The sequence below is a fragment of the Podarcis cretensis genome (assembly GCF_951804945.1).
Source record: "Podarcis cretensis genome assembly, chromosome: 17".
In the NCBI taxonomy this organism is placed as follows: domain Eukaryota; kingdom Metazoa; phylum Chordata; class Lepidosauria; order Squamata; family Lacertidae; genus Podarcis; species Podarcis cretensis.
Genome location: NC_137187.1, coordinates 1,987,760 through 2,004,758, shown reverse-complemented (window position 1 = coordinate 2,004,758; position 16,999 = coordinate 1,987,760). Strand labels below are relative to the sequence as shown.

Here is a 16,999-nt window from a genome sequence, read left to right as displayed (position 1 = left end):
GACAGTGTGCTCTGTTGCTTCCAAGAAGAGCTCCAGCTCTCTAATTCTTTGGAGCGTAGCCACACATTCCTCCAGTTGCTGGACTTTGTCTTTTAAGAGGGCAATCAACATGCAATTGCTGCAGGTAAAACTGCCTGCAACCTTTGGCAAGATGACAAACATTGTGCAGGAACCGCAGGCGACTGCAGCTGTTCCCTCACTCTCCATCTTGAGAACGTGTCGTTGGGGCTGGCTACAGTGGTCCTCCATCATAAGAAGCGTGCAGACAGGACAAGTAACTCCCCCCCAAAAAAACCCTAGGTCTCCCCCAACAAACATTTGAGACTAGCTCCCCTAAATCTAAAGATAGATCAAATTGCACGCGCCACCAGGCGCGCGCCACTGCCCTACAAGCTCTGATAAGCTCCTCCCACAGCTAATCACCTACCTGAACAGAAACCCTGCCCCCTCTGACCTTTGCACAGGGAGAACAGCTAATCAGCCACAAGAAACACACACAGGAGAAAACCCTTTTTGCTCCTTCTTCAGCCGCTGCCCTACAAGCTCTGATAAGCTCCTCCCACAGCTAATCACCTCCCTCAACAGAAACCCTGCCCCCTCTGACCTTTGCACAGGGAGAGCAGCTAATCAGCCACAAGAAACACACACACAAGAAAACCCTTTTTGCTCCTTCTTCACCTGCTGCCCTGCAAGCTCAATGTGTTTGTTCAATGTGAATGTAGCCCTAAGGTTATGGCCTGACCATAGGTTGAAAAGCAGTGGTGGGTGACGCCCCCCCACCTCCTCAAACAGGGCTGGATCAGAAATAAGCCTTGCTATTCCCCATCCCGTCTGCAAAAGAGAAAAATAACTAGGCTTGTATTTAAGCCAATCTGAATTTGAACTGGAGGCCAGCAGCAGCAGCAGCAGCAGTCCTAAACCCCAAGCTTCCCTCCCTTATCTCCCCATAAGCCTCCTTGCCTGCCCCCGGCTCCTCCAAATACCCCCTTCCTCCCTTCCTCCCTGCTCACCCACCCTCCAAACTCCATTTTCCTGCCCCACATGCCTGGCTGCTGTTGCTGCTGACACTCTTAATTGGGGGAAACTATTGAAACACCCCTTGGGAGAAACTACATCCCCCCCCCCCCAGGATCAACTTAGGGACGCATTTATTCAGGTATTTATTTGGGTATTGTCTTTTTTTTCCTCTCCCCCCGCCCTTTGAATTTTAAAGGTGCGGCTTATATTCGGGTGCAGCTTATATTCGGGCCAATACGGTAGTAATAACAATTCTGGGGGTAGAGAGTAGAGTAGCCAGCTGAATGAAGCCCCTAAGACATGAGTGAACAGAGCAGTTGGCATGTGCTGGCTGGGTATTGCAACATCAGTATGAGGGTCTTGAGAGTGCACTAGTGTGGGTGGTGGGAGAACAGAGGGCAGCAGAATAGAGGGGGGGATAACATGGGAGTGCTTCTAATGCCTAGATTCAAGGCAACTTACAGAAACACAAATAGGGACGCGGGTGGCGCTGTGGGTTAAACCACGGAGCCTAGGGCTTGCCGATCAGAAGGTTGGCGGTTCAAATCCCTGCGACGGGGTGAGCTCCCGTTGCTCAGTCCCAGCTCCTGCCCACCTAGCAGTTCGAAAGCACGTCAAAGTGCAAGTAGATAAATAGGTACCGCTCCGGTGGGAAGGTAAACGGCATTTCCGTGCGCTGCTCTGGTTCGCCAGAAGCGGCTTATTCCTGCTGGCCATATGACCCGGAAGCTGTACACTGGTTCCCTCAGCCAGTAAAGCGAGATGAGCGCCACAGCCCCAGAGTCAGCCATGACTGGACCTAATGGTCAGGGGTCCCTTTACCTTTACCTTTACAGAAACACAAAACAGCACCAATATTAATGGCAACAGCACATCTGCTTAAAGGACAGTAGCCCCAGCTTCCTCTATGTCGAAGAACTGGGAAAGTAGTGTGACCAACCCTTATTCTCTCACCTGTTCTGGTGTAAAAATGAGAGATGGGACTCTTGCCTCCCCTACACAGCGTGATTTGCAACCCTCGGGGCTTATGTTCTTGAAAGGGGAATAGAAAACCTTAGTTATCTTTTCAATTTGGCTCTCCGGTTCTTCCGAATGGCTCTTGCTCTCTCACAAGCCCTTCTGTTTACAAGGATAACTGTTCAGATCCCCAGCTCTAGTGGAGAATAGAAAGTGTTCCCTTATAAACTCTGGAATGGCTCTTTTGCCACTGCCTGTAAGCTAAGAATGTAACCGAGAGTTCCCCATTGACCTAATTATTGGTTTCTTTTGAACCACAACAGGTTTTGCTGCAGCACAGCAAGCAAACAGCCAAGGCTGGATAATCCTTCATGAAAGAAACTGAGAAATCCCCCGGACAGGCCATGGCTGGCTGTTGGGCTCCTTTAATCTTTTGTAAAATCTCTTACAACTTCAGTGGACCTGTACATGTTTCCAAATGTTGTTGATACATAGCTTTTATTAACCCTGCCCCACCACCAGAGTCTTCTTTTCTCATTCTTAATTATATTAGCACATCATTCTCCTGGTTTTCCCCCACAGAGACATGCATGGTCTCAGTCATGCTTACATCATTTTGGATACCATACGTTCTTCCCCCCAAGGTTTTCTGCTGCTGAAGCGGCAGAGCATGCAAACAGGGTGAACATTAGGGGCCGGCCTGCTCATCAGGTGAGGCAGTTGCCTCAGGGCGGCAGGCTTCGAATAGCTGGGAAAGGTGGCAGATCTGCCTCCTGCGTTTTTTCCAGTCACCACTGCCTTCTCTTCTGCATGCTCATCCCACTCTGTCAGGCTCTGGGGAATCAACTCCCTCCCAGGGGAGCAACCCAGAATTATAGAAACGATTAAGAGTTCTTCCCAAGCAATTTATTCAATAATTCACAGAGAACGATGAAGGAATGCAGCCTTCCCTAATAATGGCATTGCTCCAAGTAAAGTCCCACCCACCCAGTTGTTTAGTCGTTTAGTCGTGTCCGACTCTTCGTGACCCCCTGGACCAGAGCACGCCAGGCACTCCTGCCTTCCACTGCCTCCCGCAGTTTGGTCAGACTCATGCTGGTAGCTTTGAGAGCACTGTCCCACCATCTCGTCCTCTGTCCTCCCCTTCTCCTTGTGCCCTCCATCTTTCCCAACATCAGGGTCTTTTCCAGGGAGTCTTCTCTTCTCATGAGGTGGCCAAAGTCTTGGAGCCTCAGCTTCAGGATCTGTCCTTCCAGTGAACACTCAGGGCTGATTTCCTTCAGAATGGAGAGGTTTGATCTTCTTGCAGTCCATGGGACACACACCCCTATCCATATTCTGACCCAGCTGAAAACTATGTATGACTGAATCAAGAGGACAGAGGATCAGTCATTCTTCGTCAATCAGCCTTCTTTATGGTCCAGCCACCCTACGTCTCCCTTATTTGACGTCACTCCTGCGCTGGTTAATCTGAGCTTTCTGCCTCTGAGCAATCTGTTCTAATAACTGCAATGCCTGCCTGGTCTTGAAGGGGGGGGGTCAGGAATGCTTTCCAAGGACACTGAATCTGTCTGCTGCCTCTCCCCCAGTGCTTCTCCTCCTTCCTGCTCTTCCTCTTCCAGTATTTCCCAGCTTCTGCCCTCTGCAGCCTCTGAATTATGCCCTTCTGCAAACCACTGTTCTAAATCTATACTGTCCTCCTGTTCTTGGGAAGGTTCAAGAGAAGGTGGGGGGCTGCCCCCACCATTCCTCCTCGTCCAGCCCCTGACACACATGCATGTACCCACCACCTGCTTGCCCGCAGGGGGGCAGCATTTTCGGTTTTGCCTCTAGGGATAGAGGTCAGCCTCTATCTGAAGACCTCTCAGAGAACAGACCTCTCTATCTGAAGAAGGTCCATTCAAAGAACCATAAAAAGGGAGAGACTTGTAGTTTCCCATCAGTGGTTAGCACTTGACAACAGACTGAGCAGCACATAGATCACCCTGTCCCTGTCTTCCCCGTTATGATGAAATGTACTGTAATTCTATTAAAATTACAGTAACTATTTCTAAATTTGCATCCATACATATAAATTAGCATATGAATTTTATTTGCAAATCTGTGCCGTTGTTGGCTGGTGCATTAGGTCTCATCATATTTGCAAATTAACTCTCCTAGTCCAGGGAATCCTGGTCCATTATTTTACTTATTTAATATATTTATATGTTGCTTTTCCCCCAAGTTAACTCTATCATGTTTGGTGTGATTTACTGCTGGCTTGCTCCTGTCACCTGAGGATCTTAGCAGGTTTGTATAAAGGTAAAGGTAAAGGGACCCCTGACCACTAGGTCCAGTCGTGGCCGACTCTGGGGTTGTGGCGCTCAACTCGCTTTATTGGCCGAGGGAGCTGGCGTACAGCTTCTGGGTCATGTGGCCAGCATGACTAAGCCGCTTCTGGCGAACCAGAGCAGCGCACGGAAACGCTGTTTACCTTCCCGCCGGAGCGGTACCTATTTATCTACTTGCACTTTGACGTGCTTTCAAACTGCTAGGTTGGCAGGAGCAGGGACCGAGCAGCGGGACCTCACCCCGTCGCGGGGATTCGAACCGCCAACCTTCTGATCGGCAAGCCCTAGGCTCTGTGGTTTAACCCACAGCGCCACCTGCGTCCCTTTTAATAAAGATAGGAATGAGGTAATGTGTCTGGGTTTGGGGTGCTTTATAACTTAACCTGTCAGTAACACTTGAGAGGCCTGCGGTTCGGTTCTCTCTACGTGGTATTGCTTACTAATATACAACAGCAAGGACTCTTATTAATGTGAAAGGAAAACCTGAGGCCACTTTTTCTTCAGCCAGAGGATCAAAGTAAGGATGAGGCAAGTTGGAAACTAAACTGGAATTTTATTTAAACACCCTTGATGAGGGTTAAGGCTTAATGGTAACTCTTATAAGGCACAGCACTTAGTTTCAATCAAAAGCACTTTACAGAAAATTAAGACTTACTTAGAACTTTCACTTTAAACCCTTTTCTAATTAAACTAATTTCTCCTAGAATGGCTATTTGTTTTACTAAGCCAGTAAAACACTTCTACCCCCTTCTAGGATCTTTTCCTTCCCCTCAGGGAAATAATCTCTGTTGCCCTGCCTAGCCAACCCATACCACCTTGCTAATTCCTAGCTAAACCCTATGCCAGCCCTATCAGGCTCTAGCCAAGCCCTCTCTAGGCTCTATACAGGCGTGCTGGTCCCAGGGGGTTACTGTGCGGCGTGGTCCGAGTCCAGTCTGAGGTCGAGGGTGTGGTATAGAGGCTGTCCGTCAAGGCTGAAGCGGGGTCCAAGACAAGGAGTCAGGTGTGGTCAGGAACTCTGGCAGAAGAGCAGGACAGGGTGCCAGCAGGAACAGGCTACCAACAATGTTGCTCCCGCAACCTGGGACTGAGGCTGGCTGGCTTTTATCTGCCCCAAGGCATAGGGCAGTCCCGGCCCACAGGTGACTCGCCTCTCCTGGCCTGGAGGCGAGCACTCCTCCTGTGAGAACTTAGTTCCCTCCGCTTCCCTGCCCTGAGCCTCTGCAGCTCAGGAGAGGCTGGAGGGTTCCCGGACCCAGAGGCAAACTCACCTTCCCCTGACAGGGCTGGGAGAGGAGCACCTGCAGGCAATGGGTCCTCCATCACCTCAGGAGCCAGAGCAGACTCAGCTGGTGTCTGCTCCTGAGGATCCGGCACAGGTGAGGACCCTTCAGGTTCAAGCCCCTGCCCCAGCTCAGCCGGCCCTGGAGGCGGGGACTCCTGTGCAGGCTGGGATTTCTCAGGTTCAGCCTCTGAATCCGATTCCCAGGCCATCACAACAGGCTCTATCTTACTCCAACCTGACAGTTCAAATCTCAGGTTCTATCATTTTTAACTCTCTACTCCTTCCTGATATGTTCTCCCCCCAGCCCCGATTGGCTGCAGGGTCTCCAGGGGGGTGACCCAAGGTCCAACTGCCACAAGCAATAGCACATTATGGGTGTCAGATGAAAGTATGCCTTCAGCCTGAGACTTGCCAAGCATTCATGTTACTCTTTGTTTTTAAAAAGTAAAATTGGTTGATTTCATAGCAGTTAATAGCTTAGAAGCTGGAAGTCAGATGTGGCCATGCTGATGCATGCCTTAGTTACACCCAGGATGGACTACTGTAATGCACTCGACATGGGGTTGCCTTTGAAAAGTGTTTGCAAGCTTCTGCTGTTCCAGAATGCTATGGCCAGACTTCTGACTGGGGCTGGTTAGGGGACATGTTACTCCCTTGTTAAAACAGCTTCACTGGCTACTGTTCTGTTTCTGGGCAAAATTCAAAGTGCTGGTTGTGATCTATAAAGGCCTTTATTGTCTGGGCCCAGGCTGTCTGAAAGTTTGTATCCCCCTATACAAACCTGCAGGGACAACCAATCTTTATTAAGGGAGCTTGCCACGCTGCTATGCCTTCCTGCCTGCTTGTGCTCCTCTTTCAATGCCGTTCCACCCCAATTTAAGTTTCTGGACCTCTGGAAATATACTTCACTGCTCCAGCACGATACCCCACACTGCGGTATAGGCACCATGGGCCTGAGATGCCTGGCAAATGTGTTTGTTTGTTTGTTTGTTTGTTTGTTTAGAATAGGGGCTTTGCCCAGGCCAGCCCCCTCCAAATATTTCAATTGCTTCCCTGTGCAGTAAAGGGAAAGGGACCCCCTGACCATTAGGTCCAGTCGTGGCCGACTCTGGGGTTGCGGCGCTCATTTCGCGTTCCACAGGGCAGGCGCCACTACCGAGAAGGCCCTCTGCCTGGTTCCCTGTAGCTTTGCTTCTTGCAGTGAGGGAAACGCCAGAAGGCCCTCAGTGGTGGACCTCAGTGTCCAGGTAAAACGATGGGGGTGGAGACGCTCCTTCAGGTATACATGGCCAAGACCGTTTAGGGCTTTAAAGGTCAGCACCAACACTCTGAATTGTGCTCGGAAACGTACTGGGAGCCAATGTACGTCTTTCAAGACCGGTGTTATGTGGTCTCGGCAGCCGCTCCCAGTCACCAGTCTAGCTGCCGCATTCTGGATTAGTTGTAGTTTCCAGCTCACCTTCAAAGGTAGCCCCTCGTAGAGCGCATTGCAGTAGTCCAATCTGCCTGGAAAGTCTGTTTCAGTGAGAGTAGGTGCTTTGCCTGCACAAGCCTCTGCTGGATATTTTGCTTGCCTTCTGTTCTGTACAGAACCTGAGCTCTTAACATCAGGCATATTGCATTGCACCAGCACAGTGGCGCCCCGGCTGCTCTCACCAAGCTAGGGAATGTGCTTCTCTGATCAGGTGCCTATACCAGCAAGTTTCGTGACAGGACTGGAAAGGTGTAGCCTTGGGGAGTCATATAGTAAAAGCTATGGTTTTCCCATTAGTGATGTATGGAAGTGAGAGCTGGACCATAAAGAAGGCTGATCACCGAAGAATGGATGCTTTTGAATTATGGTGCTGGAGGAGACTCTTGAGAGTCCCATGGACTGCAAGAAGATCCAACCTCTCCATTCTGAAGGAAATCAGCCCTGAGTGCTCACTGGAAGGACAGATCCTGAAGCTGAGGCTCCAAGACTTTGGCCACCTCATGAGAAGAGAAGACTCCCTGGAAAAGACCCTGATGTTCGGAAAGATGGAGGGCACAAGGAGAAGGGGACGACAGAGGATGAGATGGTTGGACAGTGTTCTCGAAGCTACCAGCATGAAGGAGGCAGTGGAAGACAGAAGTGCCTGGCGTGCTCTGGTCCATGGGGTCACGAAGAATCAGACATGACTGAATGACTAAACAACAACAAGCCTTGGGGATAAATGTGGTTCTGCTGGCTTGCAAAAGGCTGCACATTCAATTCTATCTGTTTCTGCAACATTCCAATGCCTAATCTGCTTTGCACTTTGTGATGTCCTGCTCAACACTAGTTGAGCAGGACAGAAAAGAGAAGCTTCAGATTTTCCAAATCAAGGTTCCGATTCAGCGCTGAGGCAAAGTGGGCTGATCTCCAAACCAGTCCAAGCGAAATTGGGGTCTGAAAGAAATCTTGTGGTCATTGAGCATCCCCTAATCAAAACCCATAGCTTTCCCCTCACATCCCTCATGCTGGCCTTTAGAGCTTATTAATCCATCTGTTTTCATATTGCGCTTGTCATTGTCCCTGTCTCCCTTATTCAATTATCAACAGATCATCCCAATATTGTGCATCAGCCACACGTCGTGCTCTTTCTTAAAAAGAAAAGTGGGGGCGGAATCCAACCTGCTCCACACGCAGCCTCGAAAACATACACAGGCAATTGATTGTTGTGAAGTGTTAGCGCTTTAATTAGTAGGAATTGTCTTCTTTCCATTAACAATGGTTCTTGTGGATGGGAGTAGGCAAACTTCGAAATTGCTTTCATCAGGCTCTTTATAGTCTTTGCTAAGACTATCAACTGATTAAAGAGCTTTTAGTTGATTAACTCTCTGGCTTTTAGCCAATTAATCAATTGATTGATTAAACCTGCATACATTTACATATTTCTGTTCTTCCCTATACATTCACTTTGCAAGGTGCTGTGCAAAGGTGACTGCATATAAGACACTATGACACACACCCACTGATCAGAGAAGGAAGGCTTGTATTATTTTCAGCGAACTTGTAAAACTGGCAACATTCTGAACTTCTAAGAGTTTAAACATGATGTAATATGTGAACAGGGCATGTTGCAGGTGAGGGGCGGAATGCCATCTGGGAAACAGCACTGGAGAAAGGAATATGCTCCCTTCCCCAGTGCTGCAGTCCCAATCCGAATTGTCCAGCCCCTAGTTATCTGCTTAAAAGGTAAAGGGACCTCTGACCATTAGGTCCAGTCATGACCGACTCTGGGGTTGCGGCGCTCATCTCACTTTATTGGCGGAGGGAGCCGGTGTACAGCTTCAGGGTCATGTGGCCAGCAGAACTAAGCCACTTCTAGCGAACCAGAGCAGCGCACGGAAACGCTGTTTACCTTCCTGCTGGAGTGGTACCTCTTTATCTACTTGCACTTTGATGTGCTTTCGAACTGCTAGGTTGGCAGGAGCAGGGACCAAGCAATGGGAGCTCACCCAGTTGCGGGGATTCAAACCGCTGACCTTCTGATCAGCAAGTCCTAGGCTCTGTGGTTTAACCCACAGCGCCACCCACGTCCCTATTTGCTTAGTTGTTAAGAAATTAGCAGTCCAGTCAAATACTTCCATTGTCTCATCTGGTTAGCTGCTCCTCAACCCCCAACCCCAGCCATAACTGTAAACTTGTCAGCTTGTTGAACTTATCAGGCTCAAGAAATGGGCATAATTTGTTCACTGTGCTCAAGGGGCAGATGGGGCTCATCAACCTGGGAATGCACCACATCTAGGGGAAGGAAAACTCTGATCCTAAAACTCTGCTGCTTTGCAAGATCTCTTCAGGAGAAGAAAAAGCTAAGGAGTAAACCCTACTCAGATCCAGAGTGGAGTCCTGAAGACTGTTGGATGGGGCCTTGTGTGCCTCCTCCCAGCAACTCCTGCAGCCAAGCTGGTGCCAAACGTATTGCTCGGCTTAACCTTGGACCCCATCAGTGAGGCCGAGAGGGGGGTCTTCTCGTCTGGGCAGCTCAGGACCTCCATATACACTGTCTGGGCTTGTGCCCTGGGGAGGTCACTTCAGCGCTGCCAAAGCAGCAAAAACAATGCGGGAGACAGCAGTTACGAGTTACTGGTTTCTGCAGCCACAGCCGGCGCTGAGATTCTCCAGTGGTTTGGCTTCATCCTGCACTCCATTGTCTCTGGAGCCAGACAGGTGCCAACTACAACATCAGTCATGCTCAGCAAAGCATGGCCATGAGTCCTGATTCACAGAGAACCATCCTCTGTTTGAAGCCATACTTTATTTTGCAGGGTTGTCCCGTCCAAGTCTAGTTTAAAGATAAAGAACCGTGATGATGGGTTTCTTTCGGAGCTAGCTGACCTAACCAGAAGAGTCCACGACCAGAAGGAGGAGGAGTATCAGGAAGAGTGGATTAAATTTAATCTATTTAGTTAAATATGTTAAGTTAAACTAACTGAAAACAGCTTGCATATACTTAATTGGCATAGGATTTTATTTATGTTAAGTGATGAATTAATATGTTTTATTTCATAAAGTGAAGATTTAAGGATGTTAATGTTTAAGTTAAATTTTATAAGAATTGTGACTTGGGAAACCGTTAAAAGAATATGCAATGAAATTCAACCAAGGGGAAGCGGGGAAGTCACTTAACAAAGTTAATAAGTGTAATTTTCAATAAGGTTATGATTTATGTTTGTTTGTCTTATGTGTTTGTTTCTTTATAATATTGTGAAAACCAATAAAAAATTTTTTTGAAAAAAAAAGATAAAGAACCGTAGGAAGGGAGAGCAAGGGTCTTTAAGGTGTCCGTCAACAAAGAACACCTGGACAGCAGACGAAGCAGGCTCACAGGTCACCTGGCTGCATCTTCCAACATGATGGTGATCATATTGTGTTTCATTTTAAATCGTAGTAATTATTTCTAAAGTTGCATCTACACATATAAATGAGCACATGCAATTTTTATGCAAATCTGTGCCCTCTTTTTCTGCGATGCGTAAGTGGCTACCCTCTCAGCATCCAGCATCTATTTCCAGCTGCTTCCTTTCCTTGATTTGTGCTTCAGATTCTGCTTTCAAAAGCACAGATACTTTGGGAAGCAGAAACGGAATCCATTCCACAAGGTGACAGGTTCACTTGCCTAATTAACTGAGATTCTTTTCTTTAATTCTGTGGCTCAATCTTCCGTCCTTTTTTTTTTCACTGATTAACCAGCTTGCAGCCCTAATAATGACATGTTCATAATAGAAATAAAATACAAATTAGGCTGATCTAGAATTTTTTTTGTTGGTGGGGTCTCCCCCCCGTGTGGAAGCATTCTGTCACGCAACCCCCCACCTACGATCTGAAGAAACAGATTTGCCACCTCAGTGAGAAAAACTAGGACTTAGTCAGAATCTCTTACACTGCAAAGGATTCTACCTTCTTCTTTTTTCTATTTGGTAACATGGAGAGTTGTCAGTACTGCTAATTGCAAGATGGCAGTGTGTCGTTTGTAAAAGATAAAAGAGGCAGCTGGCATGCTTGTTTCGTTTTATTTATTTGAAAAAAACACGCACACACAAACCAGAAAGCTTCTCTGATAGATTGCTGCTTTTCACTCATTCTTCGGGATTTACATTTTAAATGATCAGGACTCTAATAAGTCAGCAAGGCATCTCATTACCAAAGATTTATCTTTGGGTGACTACCCAAAAGGAAAGCAGTGCTGGGCTTTTCTCTCCACCTCATATCCTTCAACTTAAGTACCTGCTGATTGTTTTATCTCTGCTAACTTCAAAGTTTTCCGGCTGCATTAATATAGCCTTTATCTGAGAAATCCAGAGAAACAGAACAGAAGCCTCTGATGCATTTCAGTAAATTAGAGCAAGAAGATCCAGATGGTTCATTGAGCCTAGCCTTTCTCTTGGCAGTGTTTAATTACGAGGTAACCAAAACGGGTGACAGGGAACGGGCCGTGGACAGGGCACAACTCAGAAGGTCTGGGGAAACAATAAAACTCATTGGGTTTGCTTTGGAAACAGATGCAGCAGCACTCGCTGCTAATTTGGAGCCTGCTGAGAGCATTTGGAAAGCCAAAAACCCTGCCAGCCTCCTCTCTCCCTTGATTCGGTAGCCCTGCAATAATAAGGGCATAATCATAATCAGTCCTGCTCCCCACTGCCTCTCCAATCAAGAAGCAGGTAATAATAGCTTTATAGATTAAGCAGCAAGTTGGAAACCAAGTTAGGTAACCGCACCATAAAAATTATTGATGTTGGAAGGAATTAGGTAAACATAGTCAGTGAAGCTGGACATCTCATTCATATTAATCTCTGCCTGGGATCCAGCCGTTCCAGTTATCGATCCAGTTGTTTGCTTGCCTAAGTGCTATCCATCCCTCTCCACGATCTTTCTCAGGACTGCTGCTCCTTCTGCCAAACGAATGTTCTGCCATCTGAGCAAGCACCTCCCTCTGCCATTGCGAGGATTAGGAAACTACTTCCAGGAACATTGCATGAACTGAAACCAACGTGCATTGTCCTTGCTGAAATCGGACTGGGCACCGACAATTTTCGTATGTCATTGCCTGCTGAAAATGTTGTGTTTTTTTTGCTTTGCTTTTTAGAGAATTAATCTGAGAATTACTTAGTTGGTCATCTGCTCTGCATTTTAGGACTCTTGCAGTATTTTAATGATTCTATTGTACTCTGTCGTATTTTTTAAAATGAATTAGCAGTTTATGAATATTCTTATAAATAAATGCGCATGAGCCCAAACTCACGAGGTTGTTTAATGTGCCGGTAAGCAAATATCCCAACCACCTTTGCTACTTGAAAGAAACTGGAACTATTAAGAAAGTGCAAATGAGGAAAATTAATATTAAAGTATTAAGTTCCGTCAAACATGAAAGTAGTTTGTTTTATAACTATTAGCTTTTGAATACAAGTGGTTATCAGTTATATGTCCATTATATGTCCACTTCCTTTCACAGCTCCAAACTTTGCACTGTAGTACAACCTGTTGGAAAGGTTATATACAGCAGACTGAAGCACAATTCACAGTACAGTGGTACCTCGGGTTACAGATGCTTCAGGTTACAGACACTTCAGGTTACAGACTCCGCTAACCCAGAAATAGTACCTCGGGTTAAAGAACTTTGCTTCAGGATGAGAACAGAAATCGTGCAGCAGTAGCGGCGGGAGGCCCCATTAGCTAAAGTGGTACCTCAGGTTAAGAATGGACCTCCAGAATGAATTAAGTTCTTAACCCGAGGTACCACTGTACTATAGCATGAACTGCCACCAAGACTGCAGTCTCTCTCTCTCTCTCTCTCTCTCTCTCTCTCTCTCTCTCTCTGTGTGTGTGTGTGTGTGTGTGTGTGTAGTGGTAACTTGGTTCCCAAATGACTTAGTTGTCAAACAAATTGGCTCCTAAACACCGCAAACCTGGAAGTAAGTGTTCCTGTTCACAAACATTTTTCAGAAACCAAATGTCCAATGCTCCTGCAGCCAATCGGAAGTTGTGCCTTGGTTTTTGAATGGTTTCAGGAATCAAACGGACTCCTGGAACAGATTAAGTTCGAGAACCAAGGTACCACTGTGTGTGTGTGCATATATATATATATATATATATATATATGCATGCTAGCAAGTCATTAGGTGTAGTTTGCTGCCTTTCCTGTTTATTTTCACAACCTGTGGTTCAGCCAGAAGGCTGAAAGGGACACGTTCAAGGTCACCCAATGAGCTTCATCCCTGAGCAGGGATTCAAATCTGATCTCAGCACTCTGCCCATTACATCACACTGGCTTTCTCTTAAGGTGGATCATTTGTCCTTTTCCAGCTGATTTTGAAGCCGTTAACTGTACAGAACACTCCTCCAGCTTCCCCCTGTCTCTCCCACTCCCCAATCCACGGTCTGCGTTGTGCTCGCTCTCCTTCTTCCCCCTCTTCGGTCCCTACTCCCCAGTGGTGGACTGAGCTGCTCCTTCCCAGAAACACACCTTGTGAGCTTTCCCCTCCCCCACCCGCACCCCCCTTTCTGAAGACAGAATGTCAGCCTGAGGCATTGATGTCTCTGCCCCCATGCAATTTATCCCTCTCTCCCAATTCCCTGAAAAGTAACATTCCATCATTGAAGGATTCCATACAGACGCCAGTAGGTGGCGCCCCCTGCAAAGACTGGAGTACTGGCAGCATTCTAGCTTTAGAATGAAACTGAGCATGCACTCAGGTCCGTATAGTTAAAGCTATAGTTTTCCCAGTAGTGATGTATGGAAGTGAGAGCTGGACCATAAAGAAAGCTGATCACCGAAAAATGGATGCTTTTGAATTATGGTGCTGGAGGAGACTCTTGAGAGTCCTATGGACTGCAAGAAGATCAAACCTCTCCATTCTGAAGGAATGGAGTGCTCACTGGAAGGACAGATCCTGAAGCTGAGGCTCCAAGACTTTGGCCACCTCATGAGAAGAGAAGACTCTCTGGAAAAGACCCTGATGTTGGGAAAGATGGAGGGCACAAGGAGAAGGGGACGACAGAGGACAAGATGGTGGGACAGTGTTCTCGAAGCTACCAGCATGAGTTTGACCAAACTGCAGTGGAAGACAGGAGTGCCTGGCGTGCTCTGGTCCAGGGGGTCACGAAGAGTCGGACACGACTAAATGACTCAACAACAACAAGAGCATGCACTATATAACTTTGCCAGTAGCTGCTGCCATGGACTTTAATGGGTCAGGAAACATGGGCGTAGCCAGGATTTTTGTTAGGGTGGGCAGGCTTTTGTTACGGGAGGGGGGCAGAACCTCAGATTTGTACTGATTTTGATTGATTTGGAGGGCCAGCTGCCCCCGCCCGTCCCCCCTTGGCTACACCCATGTCAGGAAAGCCTTAATAGCTTTTGAACTAATACTCAGATCTTCTCCACATCAATGAAGGTGTGCTTTCCTTCACAAGGCTTCATCAAAATTACAAATAAATATATCAAGGCTGGGAAACCTCTGAGCTGGAGGATGGGTGCGGCTTTCCATGCCTCTCTTGACACACTGGTGGAATATACACACATATAAAAACAGTTTTCAAAATGCTTTTTTTAAAAGCGTTTTTTAAAAAAACAAACATTGAATTTTCCATAAGTCTCACCATAGCCATTTAGTGTCACATTTTATATTGCCCTTAAAACACACTTAAAGTATTTTATTTGCCGCTGTATAACTGAGTCCCATGTCCACTCTCCAGGCCACTCCTCTCACTGGACCTCCCACAAGCACTTTTGCTGACTGGAAATGTGCCCTTGAACTGTTACAATGTACACCAGCATGGTGTAGTGGTTAAGAGCGGTAGTCTCGTATTCTGGTGAACCGGGTTCGCTTCCCCGCTCCTCCACATGCAGCTGCTGGGTGATCTTGGGCCAGTCACACTTCTCTGAAGTCTCTCAGCCCCACTCACCTCACAGTGTGTTTGTTGTGGGGGAGGAAGGGAAAGGAGAATGTTAGCTGCTTTGAGACTCCTTAAGGGGAGTGATAAAGGTAAAGGTACCCCTGCCCGTACGGGCCAGTCGTGTCCGACTCTAGGGTTGTGCGCTCATCTCACTTAAGAGGCCGGGAGCCAGCGCTGTCCGCAGACACTTCTGGGTCACGTGGCCAGCGTGACGAAGCTGCTCTGGCGAGCCAGCACCAGCACAGCACACGGAAATGCCATTTACCTTCCTGCTATAAAGCGGTACCTATTTCTCTACTTGCACTTAGGGGTGCTTTCGAAAAGCGGGATATCAAATCCAAACTCTTCTTCTTCATCATCATCTTGCTTGACTGGATTGGATACAGTGGTACCTTGGTTCTCGAACTTAATCCATTCCCGGAGTCCGTTCAACTCCTGAAACCATTCGAAAACCAAGGCACAGCTTCCGATTGGCTGCAGGAGCTTCCTGCACTCAGGTGGAAGCCGTGTCAGATGTTCTGCTTTCAAGAAACATTCACAAACCGGATCATTTACTTCCGGGTTTGCATCATTCGGGAGCCAATTTGTTCGGCAACTAAGCTGTTCGGAAACCAAGGTACCACTGTACAGAGCAATCTAGGGGGCTGACTTCTATGTGACTCTGCTCATTTTTTCTTCCACGGCCACATGCACCACTGACATGTAGCCTCCACAAACTTACTGATTCTCAGTAGGTGGGAATCACAAGCAGGAAGAGTGCAATTGCAGTATTGCAACCCTTAGGCTTCCCACAGGCTTCTGTTTGGACACTGTGCAAACAGGACAACGGATTTAAGTGAACTTTAGGTTTGGTCCAGCAGGGCTCTTCACACCTTCTTAGTAGACACATTGATGTAATCACACTGTGAAAAGGAATACTGGTCCGATCACATGGCTCCATCATGATTCATTTTATGCTCACAGATATTGGGGGGGGGGGACGGGAACTGTAGCTTTTAAGAAAAACAGAAGTCACTTAAAAACTGCAGTAAACAGTGGGTACACAGCTGCCTAAATTAATCCTGGAAATAAAATTGTAAAAAGTGGAGTGGATCACTAATGCATTAGAGCTACTCTAGAAACAAGGTCAGGTAATTTGGAACCTGCAAACCTGTGAATAATTTTTTTAAAATGGCTAATGTGCTTGCTTTAGATTCTGGTTACCTTCCCCCCCCCCCACAAAGCTGGCCTCCCCCTACCCTTTTTAAGAATAGCACTAATTATAATTGTGAACACACTACAGGGTTTACAAGACAGAATTTTCATTAGCAGTCTGCTGGAGTGTGACACACACCAGGCACGCTAGCAAGATTCTGTTGGCAACCTTGCCCTCCTGCAAAACCAAGGAGGGAAACGACTATTTCTTCGGCTATTATTATTCAAAGTTGGCAAGGCTGTATTTCCCTGTGGAATCGTTAAAGGCAGCCCAAGACATTTCCCGCAGCTGTTTACTACTTTTAAGAGGGCAGTTATCAACATATCTTAAACTGCATAAAGTAAAATGGAAAGGGGGGGGGGAGTTAATGGATCAGAACGAATCTGGGAGAAAGCAAGCTTTTCCCATCCTGAAATAAAATTCCACTTGGGTCTGTATTGAAGCAAAGGAGGAACCTTCACCCATGGTATGGTTCCCCTTTATCACATACACAGTCCAAAAAGACAACAAGCATCTGCTGACAGCATACGAATCAATCTGGCTAACCTGATTCAAAGATACACACTCACACCCCGTTCACACACCAAAACAATTCTCACTACAGACAACCAACCACACCCTAAGCCACCCACAACCTCTCTCACCACCAAGGAAATACAACAAGCGAATAGTAAGAGAATCCATACAAGTAACGCTGACACAACTCCCTCCACACACACACACACACTAAGTAGAAGAATAGAAGCATAACCACCCCACCCCACTCACCATTCCCCGTCCCAGAGAAGAGAAGCGTGTCCAGAGAAGCAGACACG

The 16,999-nt window shown here is 47.1% G+C and overlaps 1 long non-coding RNA gene across 1 annotated transcript in view; it reads right to left on the bottom strand.

Annotated features, from left to right (window-relative positions):
- LOC307206914 overlaps positions 1–15,221 on the bottom strand; it is a 166,499-nt gene extending 151,278 nt beyond the window's left edge. Inside the window, exon 1 of the long non-coding RNA XR_013834532.1 lies at positions 14,999–15,221. This is a non-coding gene — a long non-coding RNA (uncharacterized lncRNA). The remainder of the gene's footprint in view (positions 1–14,998) is intronic.
- Positions 15,222–16,999: the final 1,778 nt, after the last annotated feature.